The sequence below is a fragment of the Bos indicus x Bos taurus genome, chromosome 5 (genome assembly GCF_003369695.1).
Source record: "Bos indicus x Bos taurus breed Angus x Brahman F1 hybrid chromosome 5, Bos_hybrid_MaternalHap_v2.0, whole genome shotgun sequence".
Lineage (NCBI taxonomy): Eukaryota > Metazoa > Chordata > Mammalia > Artiodactyla > Bovidae > Bos > Bos indicus x Bos taurus.
The window spans coordinates 13552279-13577229 of NC_040080.1; the positions used below are offsets into that span (position 1 = coordinate 13552279).

At 52.2% G+C, this 24951-nt stretch overlaps 1 protein-coding gene across 3 annotated transcripts in view; it reads right to left on the bottom strand.

The window, feature by feature from the left end:
* TSPAN11 (tetraspanin 11) overlaps positions 1-24451 on the bottom strand; it is a 64695-nt gene extending 40244 nt beyond the window's left edge. The window contains exons 1-2 of one of the 3 annotated variants that reach the window (XR_003511021.1): positions 24320-24451; positions 21790-21895 (exon numbers count right to left, since the gene is read on the bottom strand). The gene's annotated coding sequence lies outside the window, so the exon portion shown is untranslated. The remainder of the gene's footprint in view (positions 1-21789; positions 21896-24319) is intronic. The other 2 variants (XM_027541043.1, XM_027541044.1) reach the window with 2 other exon arrangements.
* Positions 24452-24951: the final 500 nt, after the last annotated feature.

Below are 24951 nucleotides of genomic sequence, written 5' to 3' on the forward strand. Positions count from 1 at the left end.
GAGAACAAAAAAACTGATGGTTCTTTAAGGTATGTGTTTGAATATTCTATCACCCACAGCTAACTTCAGCCTGGTGTGGTGGATGGAGTGATAAGTACAAATGTCTGCCAGAGAATGCTAACAGGGTCGCTGAGGATGGGCAGTAAGATGGGCTGTAATGCTGGGCACTGGTCACCAAACTCTTCTAACTGTATACTTCATCACTAAAATGTTTTCAGCATACCCCATAAATATGTATATTTATTTATAAATTTTATTCATGGATTGTTGTCAACCTATATAGTAAATACCATCAAAGCTTAATTTTGTTTTTTGTTTTAAAGATGAAAGTAATTAAGAATCCTAAGTAAATTGTCTGTCTGCACTTTGAGGCCCACTGGTATGGGCTATAAATGGAGGGATGAGAGGTGTACAGGCAGGTAGGGGTCAGACCACAGGCAGCCAAGCCTTGGACTCACATCCTGAGAGCTTCAGGAAAGTGCTCATCAAGGGGGTCCCTTGATGAGACCTGCATTTCAGAGAGAGTCCCAGGGCAGGGGCAGCACGGGGCTGGGGCTGCCTGAGTGCTTGGGGAGACCAGTTAAGCAGTTGGTACAGTTGAGGCTGTCCAAGAGAAAGAGAGCAGGGTCTGAACAGGCCAGGGGCAGCGGGCTGGAGAGCAGGGGGCAGACACTGAAGGCAGGTGCACATACAGCCAGGAAGCAGCGGAGGAAAGATCCTGGGAGGAGGAAGTGGCCTTGGGGAGACTGATTCACAAGGGACTGGCCGAAGGAGAACAGGGGAGCCAGGGGTGGGCCACGGGGCCACGTGCTGCTGAGACAGCCAGTCCCAAGAGCCTGGCAGGTCTCACCTTTGCCAGAGCAGCATCAGCGGAGGATGCTGAGGGCTAGGGATCAGTACTGGGGGCGGGGAGGGAGTGGAGACCCAAGGTAGGTATTTTCAAATAAGAAGGCGGGGGAAGCAGCTAGAAGGCTTAAGGTGGAGAAGCATTTCTGACTTTGTAAGAAAGAGTGATTTGCATGTTCATCTCACGGGGAAAGACGTCACAGCCACCATTAAACCCTCCTGGCTAGTGACCAGGGATGGGGGGACGGGCTGAAGGCGGGTGGGTGGGCCCCAGTGGTTCTAGATGGGCCCAGCAGGCAGCCGGCTTAGAGTACTCTCCTCCCTGCCCTCCTTTCTCCCCGCTTTCTTCAGCCCTCCCCTGTGATTAAGACCATCTCCTCGGCAGTAATAGGGGTGGGGATGGGAATGGCGGCAGCAGCCCCTGGAGAGGAAAGCAAACCCCAGCTGCTTTCTCCTGCCCCCTGCCCCCCTGCACCCCCAGTGACTGGAGGAGCCAGGCTTTGGATCATCTTCCAGAACCATTTCCCCCTGAGCTCCAAGGAGTGTCTCGTGATTTCTCAGAAACAGACTCATCTTCTTAAGTGGGTTTCATTGGGTGGGCAGGAATCAATGGGAGGATGCTCCTCTAAGGGGTACGAGATAGACAGTGGTGGGGGAGGCGGGCGGGGCAGAGACCCCCCTCCCCTCAGGGGATGATAGTCAACTGTGTCACAGGATCCCAGAAAATCCTGTGGGTATGAGGAGGTGACCCTGCCTCCTTGACCCTCGCTCCTGGTGGCTCAGCCAGTAAAGAATCCGCCTGTCAGTACAGGAGACCTGGGTTCGATCCCTGGGTCGGGAAGATCCCCTGGAGAAGGGAAAGGCAACCCACTCCAGTATTCTTGCCTGGAGAATTCCATGGACAGAAGAGCCTGGCGGGCCCCAGTTCATGGGGTCACAAAGAGCCGGGCACGAATCAGCAAATGAACAACAACAACACAATAATACACTGTCTATAACACACTCTCTGCTCCCGGGGTCTCACCAACCCCTTATTCTCTGATGCTTTTGTAAGCCCTAGCTCAGGCTGGAGGTGCCCTGAGCCTCCATCTCTCAAGTGGAGAGATCCCATACTTGGGGTGTAGGGGAAGCTTGGTGATTCTAAAATAAAAACGAAGCCAGTGTATTTGCTGTGGAAAAACCAGTTCCACCCTCTCCATCAGTTAAATAAGTGCCACTTTCCTGCTCTGGGTTCTTGCTCAACAAAGGGTCAGGCCTGCGTGATGGTCAAACAGTTGGAAAGGAAAAAACAGACTAAGTGGTTTAACGTGTAACCGAATACAGGCTTGGAATGAACCCTGGCTGCAGCCGCTGCGTGTGTGGGCTTTCTTCACCCTCTTCCCTCTCTGTTTCATTTCCACATGCCTGACCTAGTCCTGGTGGGTGGACCATCCCTCTGAAGGGGTCTGAGAAGTGGAGCTCCCGCAGGCCTCCAAGAGGGACAGCTGGTCAGAACACAGCATTCCTGACTTGGCCCCTTTGAGAACTGGGAAAGCTGAGCCCCGGGGTGGGCTGGGGGGGTCACACTGTGGCCAAGGTCACACTGCAGATTAACGGCAGGACAGAGAGCTGGACTTCTGGCTCCATGGCCACCAAGAGGATTAGGATTGGCTGATATGCTTGTCATCATCATTAACTTTTGCTAAATTGCTAATAGGTGCTTAGGGGCTTCCCAGATGGCGCAGAGGTAAAGAATCTGCCTGCCAATGCAGGAGACATGGGTTCAACCCCTGGGTTGTGAAGATCCCCTGGAGAAGGGAACGGCTACCCACTCTCATATGCTTGCCTGGAGAATCCCATAGACAGAAGAGCCTGGTGGGCTACAGTCCATGGGGTCACAAAGAGTCAGACAGGACTGAATGACTAACAACAACAACAGGTGGTAAGCACTGCACTGAGTGCCGTAGGCGCACTAACTGATTTAACACCAAAGACAGCCACGAGAGGGTTATTACCCCTTTTACTGGGGAGGAAACCGAGGCACAGAGTGAGAAAGTGGAGAGGGATGTGAGAGTGGGAGCAGATGTTTACTGGTCTTTGGAAAATTCTAGTTTCGGCCTCTTGTAACCGCTTCCAGCTCCGTGGTCTCTAGCTGAAGCTGAATGGAGGGGTCTTCGCCGGGCATAGACCCCAGATGGGGACTGCAGGAGGGGGCGGGGCTGATGTTCTCTGATCCTGGCAGGATCCTGGGTCAGGAGTGCCACCAAGACCCCAAATGCCTGGGGACCCTGCGGGGGACCAGGCCCCTCTCCCTGCTCTTCTATCTCCTAGACCTCAAGGCTGAGGACTGGCAGCTGTGAGTGCTACAGCAAGACTGCGGCTGGCCCGGGGGCTCTGAGTGACCACTGGCTTGTTCTGTTACATCATCGTGTTTACTGTGGGCAGGGAGGGATGCAGGTGACTCTTTAGGACCACACATAGGTTCAAATGCTACTTAGAGCATCATGTGGATGGTGCCAGAGGTGAAACTTGAATTAAAATCCCAACACCAAGAACTCTTAGTCTTAATCTCCAGAGACACATATTTTCCTAAGTACGGGGCTATTTTTTTTTTTTTTTACTTCATGTGCAAGTACCAATGTGTGTTCAACGGATTAGTCGGGGCTGCGCTCAAAACCTAAAGCAGGTGGTTTGTCTGCCTTCTGAGTCTCTGCAGCAATACATACACAGTCTTGGAGGTTCTGCCTGTAGGCGAGTATCACTCTCTGTTGTTTTACTGAGTCCTTCTTTAAAAAAAAAATCGTTGTCTGAACCCAGGAAATGAGCACTTCCCTAGTGCTTATGATAGGAATCAGTGAACAGGGAGGGCCTCCCTGGTGGCTCAGTGGTAAAGAATCCGCCTGCCAATGCAGGAGACATGGGCTCGATCCCTGATGCAGGAAGATCCCACATGCCTCGGAGCAACTAAGCCAGTGAGCCACAACTACTGAGCCTGTGCTCTAGAACCCGGGAGCCACGACTACTGAGCCCATGTGCCACAATTACTGAAGCCTGAGCACCCTCGAGCCCGGACTCTGCAACAAGAGAAGCCACTGCAACGAGAAGCCCAAGCACCACAACCCACAACTAGAGGAAAGCCCTTGCAGGAGCAAAGATGCAGCACCGTCAAAAAAAAAAAAAAAAGAATCATCGAACAAGCAAAAACAGTATTAGTCGGCGGATTAGAAGATGCTGGTGTGAATATCAGCTGTCACCTATGACTGTGTGACCCTGGGCAGGTCCTAGGCCCTCTCGGGCCTCAGCTTCCTCATCTGTGGAATGGGGCTGATGCTGGTCCGGCTTTGTCTCCCTTGCAGGGTGGTCATGGGGATCACACGAGCGGAAGAATTTACAAGAACTGTGTGTTATATGAGGACAACCTCAGTGCCATGCCAGGGTGAAGGGATTATTACAACCAACGCCCTAAGAGGAACAAGGTATGGGTAACCTGATAGAAAACATCAACCAGAGGCTGTGTATCTGACAGCTGGAAACATAGGCTCACGGCCTCTGCACCTAAGCCCGCTGCCCACTAGTGGGGTCACGTCAGTGGCCACAACAGGAGACCGTGTCCTCAGCTGACCGGGAAGAATGCACCTGCAGAAAATCAATACCTTCATCAACAGAGTTGATTGGTCCAGACATGACAGTCATTTAAAAGAAGGGAGCATAAATATTGATAATATTTAACTAAGGCTACGATTAAGATGAGCCTCAAGTCATGAAAGTCTATCAACTAACCTGCGGTGGAAGCAGGCAGGGTAAGAATGATAAAGAATTATACTCTCTATAGATTACAGGGAAATCGATTTGAGCTTATACATTGAAAGGCAACTGAGCTTTAAAGGGGATGTTTACTGAGGATTATACTAGAAATAGTATGGTTGATACCAGTAAAGAGCTCCTTAGGTCTCTATCAACCATGTTTAATATGAACCTATAAAATACATATTTGGACATTATTTTTCCTAGACTTTCCCTTCTTATCTTTCATCAGCATCTCTATATCTAAGCTCTCTTTCACCCAAATATGTTTCTATGAGCAATTTTTGTACAATCTCCTGCTGGATGGGTTGGTCTCAGTTTTCATTTGAAAGGCTTCCAAACTCTGACATGGGTCATCTGAAATTTTCCGGTTTGTAAGGACATTCTGCTTAAAAGTGTGGCCAAAAAAACACATTTTTTCTTATACTTTTTAATACCCTTCTCTTAAAAGGTAGATATAGTTGAGTGTTATCACTCATTTGTATTTTGGTATGAATTTGCTAAATCGGATGATTTCCTGTTTTACCAAATTTTAAAGTTGAAGTTCGATAAATACATAGTAAAGTGTAGAGATCTTAAGTGTATAGCTTGATGATGATCTTTTTCAAAGTGAATAGATTCATTTTAAGGCTATATATTTCCCTCTGAGTACTGTGTTGGCTGCTTTCTGCACATTTTAATTTGTCATATTTTCACTATACATTTCAAAGTATTTTCTAATCTCCACTGCCATTTCTTTTTTGATCCAGGATTATTCAAGTGTTGCTTGATTTTTCAAACATTTGGAGAATGTTTTAGTTGTGATTTTCTTGCCGATTTCTGGCTTGACTCCACTGTGGCTTGAGAATATGCTCTGTATCATCTTAGTCCTTTGCAATTTGTTGAGATTTGCTTTATGGCCCAGAAAAATCATTTCCTTTAGTGAATGTTCCATGTGTGTTGAAAAGAGTGTGTACTTCTCAGTTTTCTTAATTACGTTTTTAAAACATATATTTCTACTGAAAAAGAAGCGGGGAAAGGGCAAGGGTTTTGGTGAACTTTAAGCACCTCATCTCCATTCTCAACACAGGAAGATGCTGTGAAAGGAACACCCTCTGTGAGGTGGAAGAAGGGGCTCCAAGGCAGGGCTGCAGCCTGGGGGGCCTATGGATGGGGCTCCATGGGACAGCGTGGCAAGGCCTCTGTCATCAAAGTAGGGCTAATGAGGTCATTAAGCACAGAAAGGGATGGCTATCACCCCTACTGATTCTCTCCATAACCCTTCTGTCCCTCTGCAGGATGTAAGAAGGACTAGCCTTGGCATCTAGAGACCTGGGTTCTGCTCCCATTTCTGTTTCTATCTCGCTCTGTGTCTGTGGGCCTTGATTAGGCGGAGTTAGTGGTAAAGTACCCACCTGCCAATGCAAGAGACATAAGAGATGCAGGTTCGATCCCTGGGTCAGGAAGACTCCCTGGAGAAGGAAATGGCAACCCACTCCAGTATTCTTGCCTGGAAAATCCCATGGACGGAAGAGCCTGTCGGGCCACAGTCCATGGGGTCGCAGAGAGTCAGACACGACTGAAGCAACTTAGCACATAAAACTGCAATGACTCTGTATCCCTTACTGAGGTGGGTAAGGCTGCGTCTCTAGTCTAGGACTTCCTGCTGGCATGTAATTTCTGCCTCACCTGAGGCTCCGTGTGTATGATCGTGTGCTTACACATAACAAGGGCCAATATTACTGATCCCGTACCACCTGTCAGGTATGGTCCCAAGCCCTTTGGAAGCATCCCCTCTTTTAATTCTCACAGTAACCCCATGAGTAGGCATAGGCATTACTCCACGTGACAGAAGAAGAAAGGGAGAGAGACGGGACAGATTCTGCCCGGGCCAGTCTGTCAGTAAGCAGGGAGTGGAATTCAGAGTCACGCGGTCTGGCTTCAAAGTGGACTCTCCTCGGGGGCCCATATGTTCCAGTTTGCCCCCCCAAGGCCAGTTTCTTCGGACAGTCCTGGTTCACACCTACTGCCTTGACATGAAGATTGGCAGTACTCTTTTCACTTAAAAAAATATCGCGACGTGGGTGTTCAGTCCTGGCTCTTCACCCCTATCTTACATCATGTGTCAACAACGTTCAACATTCCTCGAGTCCCCGACTCTTTCTGGCCCATCCCCTCCACACGCTGTAGATTTCTCCAGCCCACAGGCTCTGACATCCAGACTCACCAACGCCACAGAGAAGCATAAGGCATTTCCCGCAACCACAGCGCTGGCTAAGATTTGAGCTAAGTCTGTATCCTGAACATGCTCCTGGCACCCAATGCATCACTGGGTGGGGAGTGAATGGATGGACGAACATACGCACCAAAGAGCCACGTGAAAGCCTGTACCTGTAAGAGTTACAGAACTATGTCTCACAAGTTCCCCAGGATACCTGGGTCAAAGGTGATGAAAAGAGAGAAGCAAAACTTAGGTTATCCTTTGTGCGCCCTGATGCACACGAGTGTGGAAGGCATTTTGCACAGATGGTTCAGCACCAGCCCGGCACCTCCCGCCAGGCCTCCCGGGACGTCCCGCCCGAGCCACCGGGTGCTTCCTCCCTCCTCTCTAGGCCACCCTCTCCTTTCCCTCATCTTTCAACGCCAGCCCCAGCTGAGAAACACAGTCCCAGATCCACGGTGCATCAAAATAGAAAACCTTTCTGAAAATAATCCAAACGCAGCACGAAGGGGACCAGGGACCGGGACATACCCCCAGGGGGAGATACCTGGACATACAGGTGCCCCCTAGAGGAGGCCGGCCTCAGCTGAAACCACAGGTGTTGAAAATAGACGTAAATCAGCTCCTCTCCGACCCCCACGTGCCCTCTTTTCCCTGCGCTGGCTTCAGCCCTTAGGGATGGCTCCCCAGCGAGGCTAGGAAAGCCCACAGCCCTGAGAGCTGCCCCAGGGGGCTCTCAGGCTGACAAACCCTCTGGCTTCCTCCCCCTCCTACTGCAGGAGGCCCAGCATCACGGCAGTGGTGGCTGAGCTGTTAGAGGTGCGCTGAGCTGGGAAGTAGCTCATTAAATAAACAAATACCAGCTCTGAGGGAGGCAGGTCATCCTGCTCTGTTCCAGAAACAGAAGCTTTCCTAGTCACAGAGATGAGCTGTTTTAGGGCCCAGAGAAACCATCTCCAGCCCCAGCACCTCTTCCAGAGTCTGACCAGCAGTCCGAATCGCAGCCCCCTCTGGCTTTGGCCCTCGGCAGGGCCAGGCCTTCAACGGTCTTGACGGTTCAGCGAAGCCGGTGCCATCACGTCTATTTCATAAACGAGGAGGCTGAGGCTTCCCTCCACACACCCAGGAACCAGGTCCTGGGGTCAGGGACACCAAAGTCCCGGCCCCTTGGGTCTGGGTTTTCCACAGGCTTTGAGGGGAGGGGAGGAGTTGCCTCCATGCAGAGTTCACTGCCCTGTTCAGGCTTGGCCCCCGGAGCCCGGACACACCTCCTGAGAAGCCTCGCACAGCGATGATGGAGGCTCACAGGGGGCCTTTGAGGGTGGGTTCAGGGTCTGTAGGGCAAGCAGCAGCAGAAGCAGAAGTCCCCAGAGCCCAGGCTGTGAGGCTCTGCAGAGGGGAGTCATGGGGGTGGGATACAGCCAGGCGTCTGGCCCCCTACCCCCTCCACTCACCCCAAAGTCACTTCTAGTTGCCAAAGCCAGAGGCAGTGTCTCAAACCCATCCTTCTTCAGCTCTGCTGCCTTTGAAACCACCCATGTCACCTTCCCCTGGAAGCTCACTCTCTGCTGCTGAGTTCAGGGCTCCTCTGTCTCCTGACCCCTCTCCTGGCTCTCCTTAACCCACCTGCCATGAACCCACTCCTTCTGTACCTCTCACTGCTCACATCCTGCCACAGACCCACCCACACCTCTGGCTGCAGTGGGCTTCTCACTGCTCCTGTATCTGCTTTCCCGTCTGAGAGGAACTCATTAATCTATGAATTCATGGAACCTCACTGTGTGATGCGCCAGGTGCTGGGATGAAAGACGAGAGGTGACTGAGACAGCCCTGACCTCGCAGAGACCACAGCTGGGGAGTCAGACACATGGGCATCACTTCCACACCATGCACAAGGCTCAGACAGAAACGTGTGCACGGGGCCAAGGAGGGAGCCCCGGAAGAGTGCTCAGGATGAGCGGGAATTTAGCAGAGAAGGTGCAAAGCAGGTCTATGCCAGGCTCAAAACTGGCATTTATTCTGAAAGCATGGGGACATCACTGGACCTTCTGACTCAGGGGATGACAGGATTAGAGTCACTACTTAGGAGGTTAAATTAAGTAAATCCAAATGGTTAAGCAAGTTATAAAGCAGAGCCTGGGGTTGGGGATGAGTATTCACTTAAGCGAATTCTCAAAATCACCCATGGGCCCGGGTATGTGTTTTGTTGACTTCTGGTGGCTCTGTAAGGTCACGATAGAGACTGTGGTATTAGGAAGGCCAGTTCAGTCCAGTCGCTCAGTCATGTCCAACTCTTTGCAACCCCATGAACTGCAGCATGCCAGGCTTCCCTGTCTATCACCAGCTCCTGGAGCTTACTCTAACTCACGTCCATTAAATTGGTGATGCCATCCAACCATCTGATCCTCTGTCGTCCACTTCTCTTCCCACCTTCAATCTTTCCCAGCATCAGGGTCTTTTCCAATGAGTCAGTTCTTTGCATCAGGTGGCCAAAAGATTGGAGTTTCAGCTTCAGCTTGAGTCCTTCCAATGAACATTAGGACTGATTTCCTTTAGGATTGACTGGTTGATCTCCTTGCAGTCCAAGAGACTCTCAAGAATCTTTTCCAACACCACAGTTCAAAAGCATCATTTCTTGGGGGCTCAGCTTTCTTTATGGTCCAACTCTCATATCCAAGGGCTGGCCATCTCAGCCACCATCGGTCCCAGGCAGCAGCCTAGGCTGCCCACCTGCACGGGTGGACCAAGCCAGGGGAGCAGAGGAGGCTGGTGGTGAGACGTGGGACCCTGAATCCACCAGGGAAAATCATTGCTGCTCCGAACTAACACCACAGGGTTTTAACTCTGATGCACTGGGTCTCAAATGCACCTTTAAAGAACAAAGCATTGCCATCAAATGTACTTACTGCTCCCACTAAAACCAGCTTAATTATAGTGAAGAATACAGTCTATAATTTTTCCCACACTCACAGATGGATCTATATTATAATTTTCCTGATCTTCTTGAATGAATGGATTGCACTTTCCACCTAGAAAGAGCTGCTCTTTTCATCATCCACATGGAGGCTTGTGTGTGAGGCCTTGTTGGGGGTAGGGAGCTGCTTGGTCATCATCCCCAGGGAAGGCAGGCGCTCAGCATGAGGGGATTTGGGTGGGAGAGCGTGTGCCCTGGACCCCAGGCGAGGAACAGGCACTGAGGGTGGTCTTCCCTTCCCGTGATTCCCAAAGAGAATGATGCTCGGAATGGCTAATGGACATGGCATGGTGTTACAGAGGCACTGCAGACAGGGGAGGGCCCAGGTGTCCGGGTGTCTAATTTGGGGCAGCCCTCCCTACCTGCCAGCACCTTGGGTAGGTCACTGCCCTCTGTGTACCTCAGTCTCTTTATCTGCATAGGAGGACGCTGCTGTTCTAGCAGGACATTCTTTTAGGTAAATTTTCCTGTAGAACCTCAACATATGAAACAGATAAAGTATGGCTTCTCTGGCAGAGGGGGTGTGTTAAGCCTCTTCCCCACATTCAAGTTCACTTGATCCCTGTCTCCCCTCCCCTACACACCCTAAAGCGGGAAGCACAGAGAAACCCACTCTAGCTCTGTCTGAGGCCAAGATGCAGGCGTGAGCCTCTTTATTCTCTAATGGTACCATCACCCGGCACTAGGGATTGTGGGTTCGTGTCCCACCTGGGTTGCACTGAGATTCGTTTTGGAGAAGGAAATGGCAACCCACTCCAGTATTCTTGCCTGGAGAATCCCATGGACGGAGGAGCCTGGTGGGTGACAGTCCGTGGGGTGGCAGAGTCGGACACGACTGAGCGACTAAAGAACAACAGCAGCAGCAACATGGCACTGTCCACGGTCGATGAGCCAGGGGAGAGCCAGGGGTCTGCATTCCAGGAGTCTGCATCATAGGCCCAGGAGATATTTTTCGAACTGAAAGGGACCTCCATGATCATCTGAGAAGCCCGTCATCTGATAGATGGTTTGGGTTGTGCTGAGATTCCCTGGTGGCTCAGACAGGAAAGAATCTGCCTGCAATGCAGGAGACCTCGGTTCTATCTCTGGGTCGGGAGGATCCCCTGGAGAAGGGAATGGCAGCCCTCTCCAGTATTCTTTCCTGGAGAATCCCATGGACCGAGGACCCTGGGGGCTACAGTCCATGGGGTCGTAAAGGTCGGACATGACGAGCGACTATAATTTCACTTTCAGCTCGTGTGGTCCTCCTTGGCCTCAGCCCCATCCTGCTTTTTCTTTCATTTTTTATTGTGGCAAAATACACACAACATAAAATCTACTGCTGTCACCATCTCAGGCCACCTGCACAGACAAGGGGAGTAATAAAGCCAAGGGGTGAGCAATTCTCATGATAACTACAAGGTCAGCATTCTTAGGACACCCAACCCCACAGACAAGCAGTCACTCAAGGACATACAGCTCAGTCTAAATACAAATCCACCTCCTCGCCCACTCCCCACCTGCTCCCCCATCTCCCAGAGCCTGGCAGGTCATTCTGCCCATCTCCTGGTGCCTGCCTCCCTAGAATACGTCCTAGTTTGGGTCTGGCCAGGCCAGTTCATGAGCCCAGCTATTCTCCGGTTTCAGCATCAGGCTTCTCTGATATCTGCTCAGCTTGTAGCTGCTGATGACAGCACCTCTCCCCAGGAGGCCTCTGGCTAGTGGAGCCTTGCTCTGTGCCTTCGGTGGGGGCATGGGGACCTCAGGCCAGGAGGACTGGCCTCTTCCCTCTCCCCACAGCAGCTCCCAGCACGTCTGACTCACACTGTCCCGACCTTGGACTCAGCCGGGAGACTGCACCTGGGCTGGGTCTTAGGAAGCTGCACTGGGACCTCAGGAGTCTGGGGCCACGGTGACCAGGGCCAGGCAAAAAGGCTGACCGCCACACATAGGCCCAGAGGAGGCGGTGGCCAGAGACGCCAGCTGGTCAGCTCTGATCCAGCCCCTCTGGCACAGGGTAGGCTGGGTGCATCTGAAGCAGGTCTTCCCACAAGTCTGCCACCCACCCATCCACCCATCAGTGGTCCAGCCGACATCTGGGTGCTAGTGCCTTGGAGAACTCACAGACGGTCAGAAGGGCTGGGTGAATATGGCCCCGAGAGTGGAGGGAAAACCCCATACCCACAGTCTCCCAGTGATCCAGGCAGAAGTGGGGAACACTGGGTCCACGAGCTCCCAAGCTTGGATTCGAGGCTTAGACTGGAGCTGGAGGAACTCGGGGTGGCGCTGTTCTTGGAGACTGGGGTTGGGGGAGGTGTTTCCTCCATTGTGGGTATTGAGCAGGAAAGGGGTGTAAGATACACTCATAGCCTGGAGGGTGCAGGAGGCATTCGGGTCCCCCGGCAACAATGGTCCCAGCTCTCAGACTCAACAAGGACTTGCCACCGGGCTTGACTCGGGGACCCAAATCTTCAGACAGAGATGCCCCCACAGCACTGCTCCCACCCCCCTTGCCCCCAGTGTGGTTCTCTGATGTTTGGCTTGGGCTGTCACATACACATCATCCTGACCAGCGGTGTGACCTTGGGTAGGTCATCTAAGTACCTAAGCCAGTGTCCCCCTCCATCCTGTAAGGGCGAGAGAGTGAGGACCCCCGAGAGAGTGACTATGAAGACCAGGCAGTGTGGCTAGCATGCAGCCTGCCCCCACCCCATTCCCATCACACCAGCAGCAGCAGTGCCTCCGTTGAGGGAACCATGGTGGTCTGGACGCTCTGTGGCTCTAAGGGACCAGTCAGACTGCAGGAGGGATGCTGGGGGTGGGGGGGTGACTCAGAGCCCTTCAGTATCAGGCACAGGACGTCATGCTGATGGACATTCACAACCCCACCCTCCCACCCCCCGGCAGTGAGAAAGGTACAGACACTCCTTTCCAGGCACCAGGAAATTAAAAAAAAAAAAAAAGCCCCGAATGACACAATAACTCATCTCCGTTCCCAAAGAGGAGGATTGGTGCAATTCCTCATTTGGTTTCAAAATAGGGCCTGCACTGTGTCTGGTACAGGACACTGGCCTGGCAGTAAGGCTTTGGAAGACCATTGCTTCCAAGGAGTTAGATATATAACTTGGAGGCCCCTGAATTTGTGGGGAAAAATGTTGCCATTTACCTGTGGGGGTCCCATAAGTTTCAGCACACCCGCAAAGGGGTTTATGACTTTCCTCTGCAACAGGCTAAGGTGCCTGTTTTGGGTGGGTACAGACAAGACCTGGAGTGTGAACTCATGCAGGAAGGGCCTGTCTTAGATACAGGCTCAGAGACCCCAGGGAAGCAGCAGAGGCCGAGCTGGGGAAGAAGCCAGGCGTCCCGGGTCTCCAGACCTCCCCCTGCTTCAGCTCGCTCTCTGCCACAGCACAGTGACTGTGGATCCGTACATGTGTGTATGCAAGGCGGTGAGAGAGGACACTCATGCATCCGATTCTAAACTCCAATTTTCATTTTGGGACTCGGATCTAAATCTGCTAGGTATTAAGTCCAGGAGATGATGTAATTTATTGAAGAGCGTTTGGAAGCTGCTAAGCTCCCTGATAAATAAATCATGTTTCTTCATCCCCAGGTCTGTGAAAATGCATCTTCTAGGGACTTTCATCATCCCCCATCTTGCCCCCCCGACCAAAGTATTAGAATCTCCCCTGCAGGAGAGCCAAGCATACAGAAACCTGTCTCTTTGGAGATGCTCGATCTTTCCGGGCCAAGAAATAGCACACTCGTGTGGCAACTAGCCAGCAACCCCTGTACTGTCACCCTAATTCTTTCCAAAAGAGCTTTAGTTTCATGAGTTACAGAGGGAGGATGTTATAGAAATGGACTTGGTATCAGAATACCCTAGCTATTGCCCACATTGGCTCCCGATGTAATCGGTGCCAATTACATCATCACCAGGAGCATCATTATCCATTGTTCCCAAGGTTTGGAAAGCTGTCTGCAGATCCCAGGTCCAGAAGATGGAGAAATCACTTAGAAATCACTTCATCCCCATATTGGCCAGGGAAACCATTTCTCTATTCTCACCAGGTAAGACTGGGAAGAGCTGGGACACAAACCTGTATTTCTGGTCTTCAGTCCTGGTTTGGGAGTGGTGGGGGGGGGCGATGCTGTAGACTCACAGGGCTGCCCCCACGGTCATGATCCCTAGACTCTCGTTGCCTCTGGCTGTAACCAAGCCCACTAACACCAGGACGTCAGAAGCTAGGGAGGGTCTAGTACTTTGGAGATGTGAACACTCTAAAATGATGCCTCATTACTGCTGATGCTGATGATACATAAAATCTGCCTACCAGTCTGGCTATTAATTTTCTAAATGAGGAAGGAAGAATGGAAGGACCCAGCCAGCTCTGCGGGGAGCAACTGCATTCCTGATAACCCAGATGGAGTCTTTCTTTCTGGTCGCCCATGCGCCTCTGATCCTTGAATTCTTTCTAAGATGGCACGTCAGAGATGCAAGCCTTCGGAGGGAGCAGGCTCACCCTTCCAAGGACACCCAGGACACTGGGCAAGGCTTGGGAGAACTGGGAAGGAAATAACTGGTTTCCATGTCCACAGGCTCACCAGCTTAGATTTACTGAAATGCTGCATACCGCCTGATTGTGGGTGAGCTTTCCCTCCACCCCTACCAATGCTGAGGCCAGACATCCTGGGACTGGGGGAAGCCTTGAACTTTGTGCCTCAGAATCCACAGCTGTAAAATGGAGATAACTGCACCATGATGATGGTAGATGACATAGGCTAAGCCCTCACATGGGCTTCCCAGGGGGCTCAGTGGTAAAGACCCCACCTGTCAATGCAGCAGAGATGGGTTCCATTCCTGGGTCAGGAAGGTCCCCTGGAGGAGGAAATGGCAACCCACTCCAGTATTCCTGCCCAGAGAATTCCATGGACAGACAAGCCTGGCAGGCCACAGGGTTGCAAGGAGTCAGACATGACTTAGTGACTGAGCATGCATGCACACCTCACACGGTGCTTGGCACGCAGCAGGACATCAATAGGTTCAAGTCCCTGTGACGTTCTGGTCAGCGTGCCACGTGCTACATCACTGGAGGGCCAGCAACTGGTTGAAGTACCCTGGGTGGGAGTGGTCTGTCTGCACTTGAGGGATGCCAAGAAAACAGAATTCACACTCGGTCATGACGTGAAGGTCAGCAACACGGCTTTCCGACTCCCCAGGCATGTACAATGTTTGTTTCAATGATTTCAAGGTTGTTTACAAGTGTGCTTAAATCTTTGCATTTACCAAATGTGCACCTTCCAAAAGGTGTACTAAAAGACAAACATACACACAGTCATGAAAAATAGAGCCCAAAGCTAATATTGATATTCATGGTAACATTGATTAAGGATAACATTACTGTTGGGACTTCGCTGGTGGTACAGACTCAGCTCTTTCAATGCAGGGGATGACGGTTAGAGCAATGGTCAGGAATCTAAGATTCTACATGCCATGTGCTACAACGAAAAATTAAAAAAAAAAAAATTTTAAGGGATAACATTATTGCTGTCAATGGTGGTGTTGTTCTAGTCCCAAGATCTGCTTCCTGCAACTCATGTCACTTCCTAGGGCCCTGTGCTTAGTCGCCCAGTTGTGTCAGACTCTTTGCGACCCCATGGACTGTAGCCCACCAGGCTCCTCTGTCCGTGGAATTTCCCAGGCAAGAAGAGTGGAGTGGGTTGCTATTTCCTTCTCCAGGGGATCTTCCTGACCCAGGGATCAAACTAGTGTCTCTGAACTAGTGTCTCCTGGGGCCTTGGTTGCGTATAAAGCAATGATTACAGTTACGTGCAGCCTTGGAAGAGTCTTCCAGGCCTCGCTGTTCCACCCCTCTCCACCTAACCATCTATGATGTTTGCCTGCAAACAAGAAGCTTTAGGTTTGAAAGGCCAAGGCTAAGAGAGACAGTGGTCTCTGACTTGAGGTGCATCAGAATCCCTTGGAGGGCTTGTTAAAATGCAGTTTACTATCCCCGCCCAAGAGTTCTTGAGCTGGCAGGTCAGGAGGGCCGGAATGCTGCATCTCTATCCAGCTGGAGGAGGCCGAGATCTCCTTTGAGAACTGCTGCCTCAGGGCAGTGCTTTTCAACCTGAGTTGCACTGAACCTTGGGATCTCAGAGCGGGGACGCCCTGGGTGCGCTGAGCTGTCCACGGTCTCAGCCTGGGGCTCACTGTTAGTGCCCAGCGCTCTGTCTTTGCACAGGACCAGTTGAAACATTTCAGGCTTTGTGGGCCTCTGGCCTCGGCTGTATATTCTTTGTTTTGTTTGTTTCGGCCCTTTAAACAGGTAAAAATCACCCTCAGCTTGCTGGTCATCCAAAAACGGTGTGCAAAGCCCTGGAGGACAGCCAGTTATGCAACTATTAAATCTAATGATGGAAACAGCGACTCACAATCAGCATTAATCACACAGTAAATGAAAACCAAGGAAGAAGGCAGACTGAGTCAAAGGAACGGAAGGTACCCTGTAAACGCGGCTTCTCCCGCTCACCTTTCCCTTCTCATCCTCACTGTTTCCGCTAACACAGTGTTCCTTCTCCATTAAAGAGGGGGCAGGCTTCCTTTCAGCCTCCTCCTCTGGCTCACGGTGCCACTACCTGCTTCCTACAATGTGCTTGGAACTTTCCAGTCACTGAAAAGCCCTCAGTGATCTGCTTAGAGCTGCCAGCAAGTGCTAATTGCTTTCTGAGCATTTATTTCTCTCCCTGTGCTTCTAGTCCGAGCTTCCTGTTTCACCCTCCCTCCCCACAGGGAGAGAGGAGTTTTTCTTCTGGAATGAAACTCCTGGCTTCCTTAAGCCTCTGTGTATGCCAAACACACCCCAAACGTGGAGCCACGCAGCACCTGCACACGGCCCCTCCTCTCCTCCCCTCTCTCCAGCCCTGAGGGCACTGGGTCCCTGGTCATCAGGCCACTCCCTCCCTTGTCCCAACTTATCTGCTCAGCTTTGGCCAGAAAACAGCCATGCCCGGAGCAGCTGGGGAGCTTCTCTGAATGGGCCTCAGAACTCCTAGAGGCTTTTTGCTTTCTGATCCATTCCAGATCCCAGATGAAATGGACAACACCCACCTCTGCTCCTTTCCTGGTCTTTTCTTCCGAGCCTTTAAAACGCACGAGAACCTGTGGGTGAATGACCTAAGCTGACTTTCAAAAAATGTAAATGATTTCAAGTAGAAGGGTGGAGGCCTAGAAAGGAAACGGCAGCCTCCAGCATTTTCCAAAGATATAAGCCTTGAATGGGGATCTGAGGACACTTGACCGGCCCAGTCTTTTAAGGGATTTGTTGTTGTTGCTCAGTTGCTAAGTCGGGTCTGATTCTCTGTGACCCCATGGACTGCAGCACGCCAGGCTCCTCTGTCCTCCACTATCTCCTGGAGTTTGTTCAAATTCATGTCCACTGAGTCGGTGATGCTACCTAACCATCTCATCTTCTGCCGCCCCCTTCTCCTCTTGCCTTAAAGGATTGATTCTGCCCTAACTGGGCCACTATCCAAAAATGTGACCCACAGGAGGGTCCTCCTGGGCTTCCTGGAGGAAGCTGAACAGAAACATGTACAGCTTCACAAGGCCCCACCCCTGGTTTTAATGCTCAGCCATTTCATCTGGGAATTCTTAATCATTTATCTTTGAACTTGTATTTGGTACATGGAGTCCCACAGGATGGTGGGCACGTTGGGGAGATACACATAGTATACGTGCCCACTGGTCCTTGCCGCCACGTCTGACCTGGCGTTTCTGGTGTCCCGTGAGCACAGAATCCCAGGGCATTCTTGCTGCGTGGGGTTCAGAGAGCCTCAGAACAAGTACAATAGCCCCCTGCATACAGAGGAGTTTGGTCCTATGTGTGCGTTCGTTAAGTCCAATTTTCTGGTAAGTCCAATAACGTTAGCCTAGGTACCCAACTTGGAGAAGGCGATGGCACCCCACTCCAGTACTCTTGCCTGGCAAATCCCATGGACGGAGAAGCCTGGTAGGCTGCAGTCCATGGGGTTGCTAGGAGTCAGACACGACTGAGTGACTTCACTTTCACTTTTCACTTTCATGCATTGGAGAAGGAAATGGCAACCCACTCCAGTGTTCTTGCCTAGAGAATCCCAGGGATGGGGGAGCCTGGTGGGCTGCTGTCTATGGGGTCGCACAGAGTCGGACACGACTGAAGTGACTGAGCAGCAGCAGCAGGTATCCAACAAAAGGCTATATAGTACTGTACTGTAATAGGTTTTATAATAGTCTTCATACAAATAACGCATTAAAAAACACAAAAATAAAGAACCATTTTAAGTCTTACAGTACAGTACCTTGAAAATTACAGCAGTACTAGCTATATCGCCGCTGGTTTTACACTTGCTTCCAGACATCCTGGGCTCGAAATAAAGACACTGTACCACTGTCCTCTGCGTACCACTGTACCAAGAACACAAGTACACACCCATTTGTAGAGGATGCTCTCACATGACAGTGTACTCCAGGCACAGGAACTAACTTACATGATCGGACGTGTGAACGCACGTTCGCATCTTTGAAAGTTCATAATGTGAAGGTTCATACGTAGGGGGCTTATTGCACAGGTAAGGGGTTACGTCGATGACATAGCAGCCCCTGAGGCCAAGCTCCCTGCTGGCCAGGAACCAGAGCTTGGTTCAAAGCTGACAGAAAGCCGTGCATTCTGAGAAATACCAACAACCAAAGGACCCTGAGATGGCCCGTCCTTTCCGATTTCTGCTACTTCCTGCATTAGACACCCACTTCCACAGCAGATGATGACATGGGAGAAAAGCAAAGACAGTCAAGCGTAGTTTCTTTTCTTTTCCAGCCTTCCTTTATTATTACTAAGCCAAAAGTGGAGTGTGTTGATAGAATGTGTGTGTGTCAAGAAGTGAAATAAAAACAGTTTGAATCAGTTTCGTGCCCTGTTTCTACTGTCCTGATAATAATAAAATACCTGTGCACACATGGGGTTTGAGATAAGAATCGTATCACTTTGATGACTCAACATACAAGTTAAAGGGCTATCTACTTACATTGAAAACCGGCACTGTCCAATGTAAAGGTATTACCAACTCAGTGGACACGAATTAGAGCAAACTCCAGGAGATGGTGAAGGACGGGGAAGCCTGGCGTGCTGCAGGTCCACAGGGTCACACGGAGTCAGACACGACTGAGCGACTGAACAGCAGTGTAAAAGTGAATGGTGCGATTCACGCAGATCATTCACAATTTCGACTTTACTTACAATGTCATTAAAAGGCAAGTTAAAAACAAAACAAAACCCCGTCATGACAAGTCGAGAAAGGGGGCATGGAAGAAAGGGAAAGGCTTTATATCTTAGTGCCTTTACTGGTCCTTTTTTCCCGATTTTTGAACTAAGGTCCCGGATGAGAGTTTGAGACACGGTCTCAGGCTGATGAGTCCTTCCTAAAATATTCACCCAGTGAATATGTACTGAACTCCTCCTGTCTGCCCAGCTGTGTGCTGGCTGCCAGGAGCAGAAAGTCAATACTGTGAATGCAATTTCCATCCTCTCGTGGTGGGGCGCAATAGCATTCTGCAACCAGGTTTTGGGCCATCATTTTCCGAATGTGAGAACTCTCATAGATGTCTCTGAAGGGGGCTTCTAAGAGAGAAATCTCTTTCCAATATTACAAGAAACTTGGGCCTTCACCTATCCAATATACTTCAGAGATCAGCTACCACCCTCCTCGATCAACCAGAAGAGGTGATGCTTTTTTATTAAACTTTTGCAATCGGTTCCAGACCTCAAACAAACCAACACACACAGCTCACTCCTGTCCTTTGTTCTTTCCTCTTCTGAGTCTTTTATTTTTATTAATTTATTTTAAAAGATTTTTTAAAATGTGGATCAGTTTTAAAGTCTTTATTTAATCTGTTACAATATTGCTTCTGTTTTACATTTTGGATTTTGGGCCCCAAGACATGTGGGGTCTTAGTTCCCTGACTACGGATTGAATCCGCATCCCCTACGCTGCACCACCTGGTATGTCCTCCTTCTGAGCCTTTTAAACACAACAGAATTTGTCAGTAAATGACATAAGCTGATATTTTTTTTAAACATAATGAAACAAAACAGAAAGGTGGTTCTTTGGTTACTTTTGTCAGATGGAAAAACACCTTTCACTTATGTTGAAGTTTGGCTGATAAAACATCTTTCAAAGGTCCGTGTTTAAAAAGAAGAGGAATCTGTAAGTCGGGATGAGGGTGAGAACCACTGAGGGTCACCCACCCCCACTACCTTCAGAGAGGGTTTGAGAACACTACTCTGGATCTTAGCAGATCAGGGACCTGGCAGAGCAACTTCCCATAACATTTCCTGAGCCTCTGTAATCTCTTCAGGTCTTGAATTCTTGGTATTTGCCAGCAAAGCTCCTTAAGCCTTTAAGAAGGGCCATCTGTGTACCCACCTCCTCCCCCAGGGAGGGGGGCAGAAGTTCTGGAATATAACTGGCTCCTCCTTGCAGACCTTTGGGGATGGGAATCGCCTAGCTGGAGGGGCATCCAGAGGTGGGGCTGGCCTGCTGGGTAACCTCAATGACCTGAACCCAGGTTAGGACCCAGAAACCATCTCCTCCGTTTACACGGCAGGAGACTGAGGCTTAGTGAGGTCACGGAAGCTGCTCAGGAGAAAGCAGAGCCTGGATTCCAGGCTGAATTTTCCCGATTCTTCTCTGAGCTCCAGCTGTAGCCTGGGGGAGCCTCCCTCCAGCCTCCTCCGCAGGCTGCACTCAGCTGTTCTCTCCTCTCCTCCTGGGAGTAAGCATCATCTCCTCCAGAACTAGATGCCCGGAGGTCAGGGCTGGCTCTTTATTATTTCTCAGGACCAAGGCTCACGCCCCGAACCCCTGGCTCCCCTCCACCACTGGCTCTGCCCTCTGCCTGTGCCATCTTGGAAATATAAACCTTATGGACCCGAGACCCACAGGTCAGCCCAGGGGGGACGCATACAAGAAGCAAGGCCAATGGTCAAAGGAATTAACAGAGGGCTCAGTCCTGCACTCAGGTCCCTTCTGTCCACTTCACTCCAGTCTCCCTCCTTGACCAGTGACCTAGAACAACCCTACAAACAACTCGACCTCCTTCCCCATCCCTGGGTGAACCACTGATGCCTGGTCCTCAGGGTTTAGCAAAGGCGGTGATGAACTATACCCCAAACCCAGGCACAGCACTGGACACGGAGTCACCCCGCCATTCACAGGTGAATTTACAAGAAGCGACAAAGGAGGGACATTTCCCATGGCTGCTTAAATATAGGGCAGGGCCTGCCGTCCACCTTGGCCTCCAGCCTCAAGAATCACTCAAAGAGAAGGGCGTCCTCCACTGCCAACTACTCAAGAGAACCAGGTTGAGCAATCCCCTAGAGAGAGACATATCTGGGCAGGTGGCCTGGGACTCACCCAAGGGAGGAGAGTGACAGAAGGATCCCTTGCACGCGTAGTTCTCCCATATCAGTGTGCATTCTGTTCACTCTGTGATCTCTGCTGTAGCCTCCTGCTTCAGTGTCCCGTGCCATACCATGTGCGGAATCAATTTCCCACTAGCCTTGACCCAAAGCTCAGGAAATTAAACCAGTTGCAAAAAATCAACCATATGATGGAATCCATGGCCAAGCAGAGACTGGTGGGATGATAGCTCTGAGCATCTGAACCTCCGCCTCTGGTCCTCCCCGAGTATGAGATATTCCCAGTCCCAGTACTGGTATTGAAAGGGCCCTATCGTCTTTGGGTGCAATGGTTTTCTAGCTTTATTATAGTGGGAGGGCCCTTTCTTCAAAGGAAGTCCTACCCAGAAGCCAGCCTGTAACTCAGGTCAGCCCAGAGCTGGGGTGCGCGGCCCCAGGACCTGCCTATAGGGCTGCAGCTCCTGCACAAGCTCCCAGGAGCACAAGGGGAAAGACACACTCCTCACTAAGTCACTCACTCACTCACTGACACAGCCTCTCGGAGCACCCACCGGGTTCCAGGCGCGATGAGCCGGCAGGCAGCAGGACCCAGGCAGGGCAGCTCCTCAGCAAAGCTCTCTGTGAGGTCGGATGCTGGCAAGAGAGGGTCAGACGGTGCTAGGAAGGAAACAGACCAGGGCAATGTGACTGAGGCCAGGAGGTGGCTGCTTTAGATAAAGGGTCCCTTCCTCTTTGAGGATGTGAAATGTGAGTCAAGATCAGAATTGTAACCTGGAAAGATGCCGATCTCTACCAAAGACGAGGGAACAGCCCAGAGAGGTGAAGGGACTTTCCCTAGGTCACACAGCGGGTAGGAAGCCGAGCTGGACTGAACCCAGTTTTCCTCTCAATGTTTCCTAAGCAGCTATTATGGGCCAAGAAGCCTCGGTGACAGGTGACATCCAGGGGCCGCAAAGCACAACCACACCCCTGTGTCTGGGGCTGTCAGGACTCTAGACACCCTGCCGAGCTTCCTCAGCAGGTCCAGCATGGGGCAGGAGCCCCTGTGACCAGAAGAGAGAACTCTGAAGCTGGTGAACTGACTCATCTGAAAAGACCCTGATGCTGGGAAAGACTGAAGGCAGGAGGAGAAGTGGACAGAGGATGAGACAGTTGGATGGCATCACCGACTCAATGGACATGAGCTTGAGTAAACTCTGGGGAGTTGGCGGTGGACAGGGAGGCCTGGAGTGCTGCGGCCCATGGGGTCGCAAAGAGTCGGACACGATTGAGCGACTGAACTGAACTGAACTGAAATGAGGCTGGTGACTTGGGACAGAGATCTCCCTCCTCTGCCACCTTCCTGGCCTGAGCTGTGGAAGGTGCCCTGGCCGAGACCAGGGGTCACACAAGGAGAAAAGCCAGCCAGTGGGTGCGAAGGTCCTGGCCTGCCTGGAGAAGGCTCTCTACAGCCCAGCTGCTCCGGGGCTACAAGGTGAGGACCCATCGAGCCAGCTGCCCTTGTGTGCTGCCGAGGCGTCCATACCAAAGGGCCTGCCCCAAGCAGGCCTGCACAAACCTCACACTCCAGGGGATCAAGGCTGGCGTTGGGCACACACTCTCATCTCTGGAACATGCAGGGAAGCAGTGAAAAGACAGCTCCTTCCACTGCCCGCAGAGTGGGCCCCCCAAAATGTTAGTCGCTCAGTCATGTCCGACTCTTTGTGACCCTATGGACTATATATAGCCCGTCAGGCTCCTCTGTCCATGGGATTCTCCAGGCAAGAATACTACAGTGGGTCGCCATTCCCTTCTCCAGGGGATCTTCCTGACCCGGATCGAACCCGGGTCTCCTGCAGGCACTCCCCAAATCCTTGACTGGAACTGTGGCCCAGCCCTCGGCCTGTGCCCTCAGAGCCTGCCTGCTGCCAAAGCACTCTTCCATGACTCAGCTCACTTAAATAAGCAGCCAGCCACCTCGAGAGGTGGGCAGGACAGCACTCATTAGACCCAAAGCAATGGAGCCCCAGGATGACAGGAGCAGGGGACAGATCACTGGTTCAAACTCAGGCCTCTAAGGCCACCTCTAATGCAGCTGCCCACAGCCCCGGTCTCTCCCTACATGTCCACCTACCCGAGGCGTGTCCCCAAGAGTCCAGGAGCTAGAGGGCACTTGGGGTTTTTCCAGAAGCTCTTTCCTCTCCAACTCTTTGCAACCCTATGGACTGTAGCCTGCCTCTGCTCATGGGATCCTCCAGGCAAGAATACTGGAGTGGGTAGCCATTCCCTTCTCCAGGGGATCTTCCCAACTCGGGGACTGAACCTGTGTCTCCTGCACTGGCAGGCGGATTCTTTACCACTGGGCTACCAGGGAAGCCTTACCTCTCCACCCTGCCCCACAGTGTGTGCCCACACGCAGAGACCACCAGCACCAGCCCCTCACGCTCGGCACCTGAGACCCAGCTCGAGATGCCTTCCGGAGCCCCTTCCATGTTCTCCAGCCAAGTCACGTGTGTGGACACAGAGTTGGTGAAAACAACACACCCAGAACCTTTCACACCTCCTGCCCTTGCACACAAGCCAGCCAGCTGCACGCACAGGAAGGGGCAGGGCATGCGGGTGACAGGCCCTGCAGGGCCGGGTACCCCAATACACAGATGTGCCCACGGACTTGTGGACCAGCCTGCCCAGCAGATAGACGACTCCTGCGCCAAGAACAGCCCGATGCCTGGAGGAGACATGCCAGCGGCCCGCATTGAGCCAAGGACCCTCCCGTGCTAGCTGGGATGGCTCTCGACCTGTCACCTCGGGTCGTGCATAAGAGCCGCCAGGAGTCAGGGTGGACAAAGGGAGTGACGTCTGGAGGAGGGACAGCGTGCACTGAGCTTCCTTCCAAGACACAAAGTGCAGACGGGCGTCTCGGGAGGACAGCTGCGGACACCAGCTGGGGACAGGGCAGCCAGCACTGCGTGCCCGCCCCATCCTGCCCCTCCTTTCCAGAATGGGCCGCCGCGCTGGGCCCCGGCCACCCCTCACTCCAGCCCCCTCCCTCGGAGTCCCGAGCGGCGGCCGGGCTCCCTCCCGCGCCCCCGCCGCACTCACCGGCTGCGGGCTCCGCAGCGAGGGCCGCCGGGGCCGGGCCGGCTGGGGGCTGCAGGGCTGGCGGGTCAGCACCGCAGCCGCGCTCAGCCCCGAGATCGAGATCGGCACTTCCTGCGGCCGCGCCCCGCCTCCCGAGCGCCCACCCCCGGCCCCTCCAATGCCCGGGCTCCTTCTCCCGCCGCCCCGCCGGCTGCGCCGGTCTTTGTTTGGGGTTGGTCTTTCTCTCGTTTGGAGAGCGGGGGCGAATCCAGTGGGAATCAGGGCTCTGGGTGGTGGCCCCCGGGTCCCTGCGAGGAGCGGGGATGGACAGATGGATGGATAGATGTCGGGGGGCCTGCAAGTCCCCACTTGGGCCTCCGCCAAGGCTCGCTGCCCACCCCCCCAACCCCCGGTCGGCTCCTAGTGGGGCGTTAAACCGGCAGGGTCCTGGGAGAAGTTGGCCGTGGTGGTGGTGGGGGGCGGGGAGGTTGCCCCGGGACTCCAAGAACCCCTTGGAGCCCTTATCACAGAGCCTCCCTTCCCTCCTCCCCAAACCGCAGAGCCCCCCACACAAGGACGACCCCATCGCTGCCCTGGCCCTCTGAGAGTCTTGTGTGCTGTCAGCTTCCCATTTCCTGGGCCCTGGGGGAGCC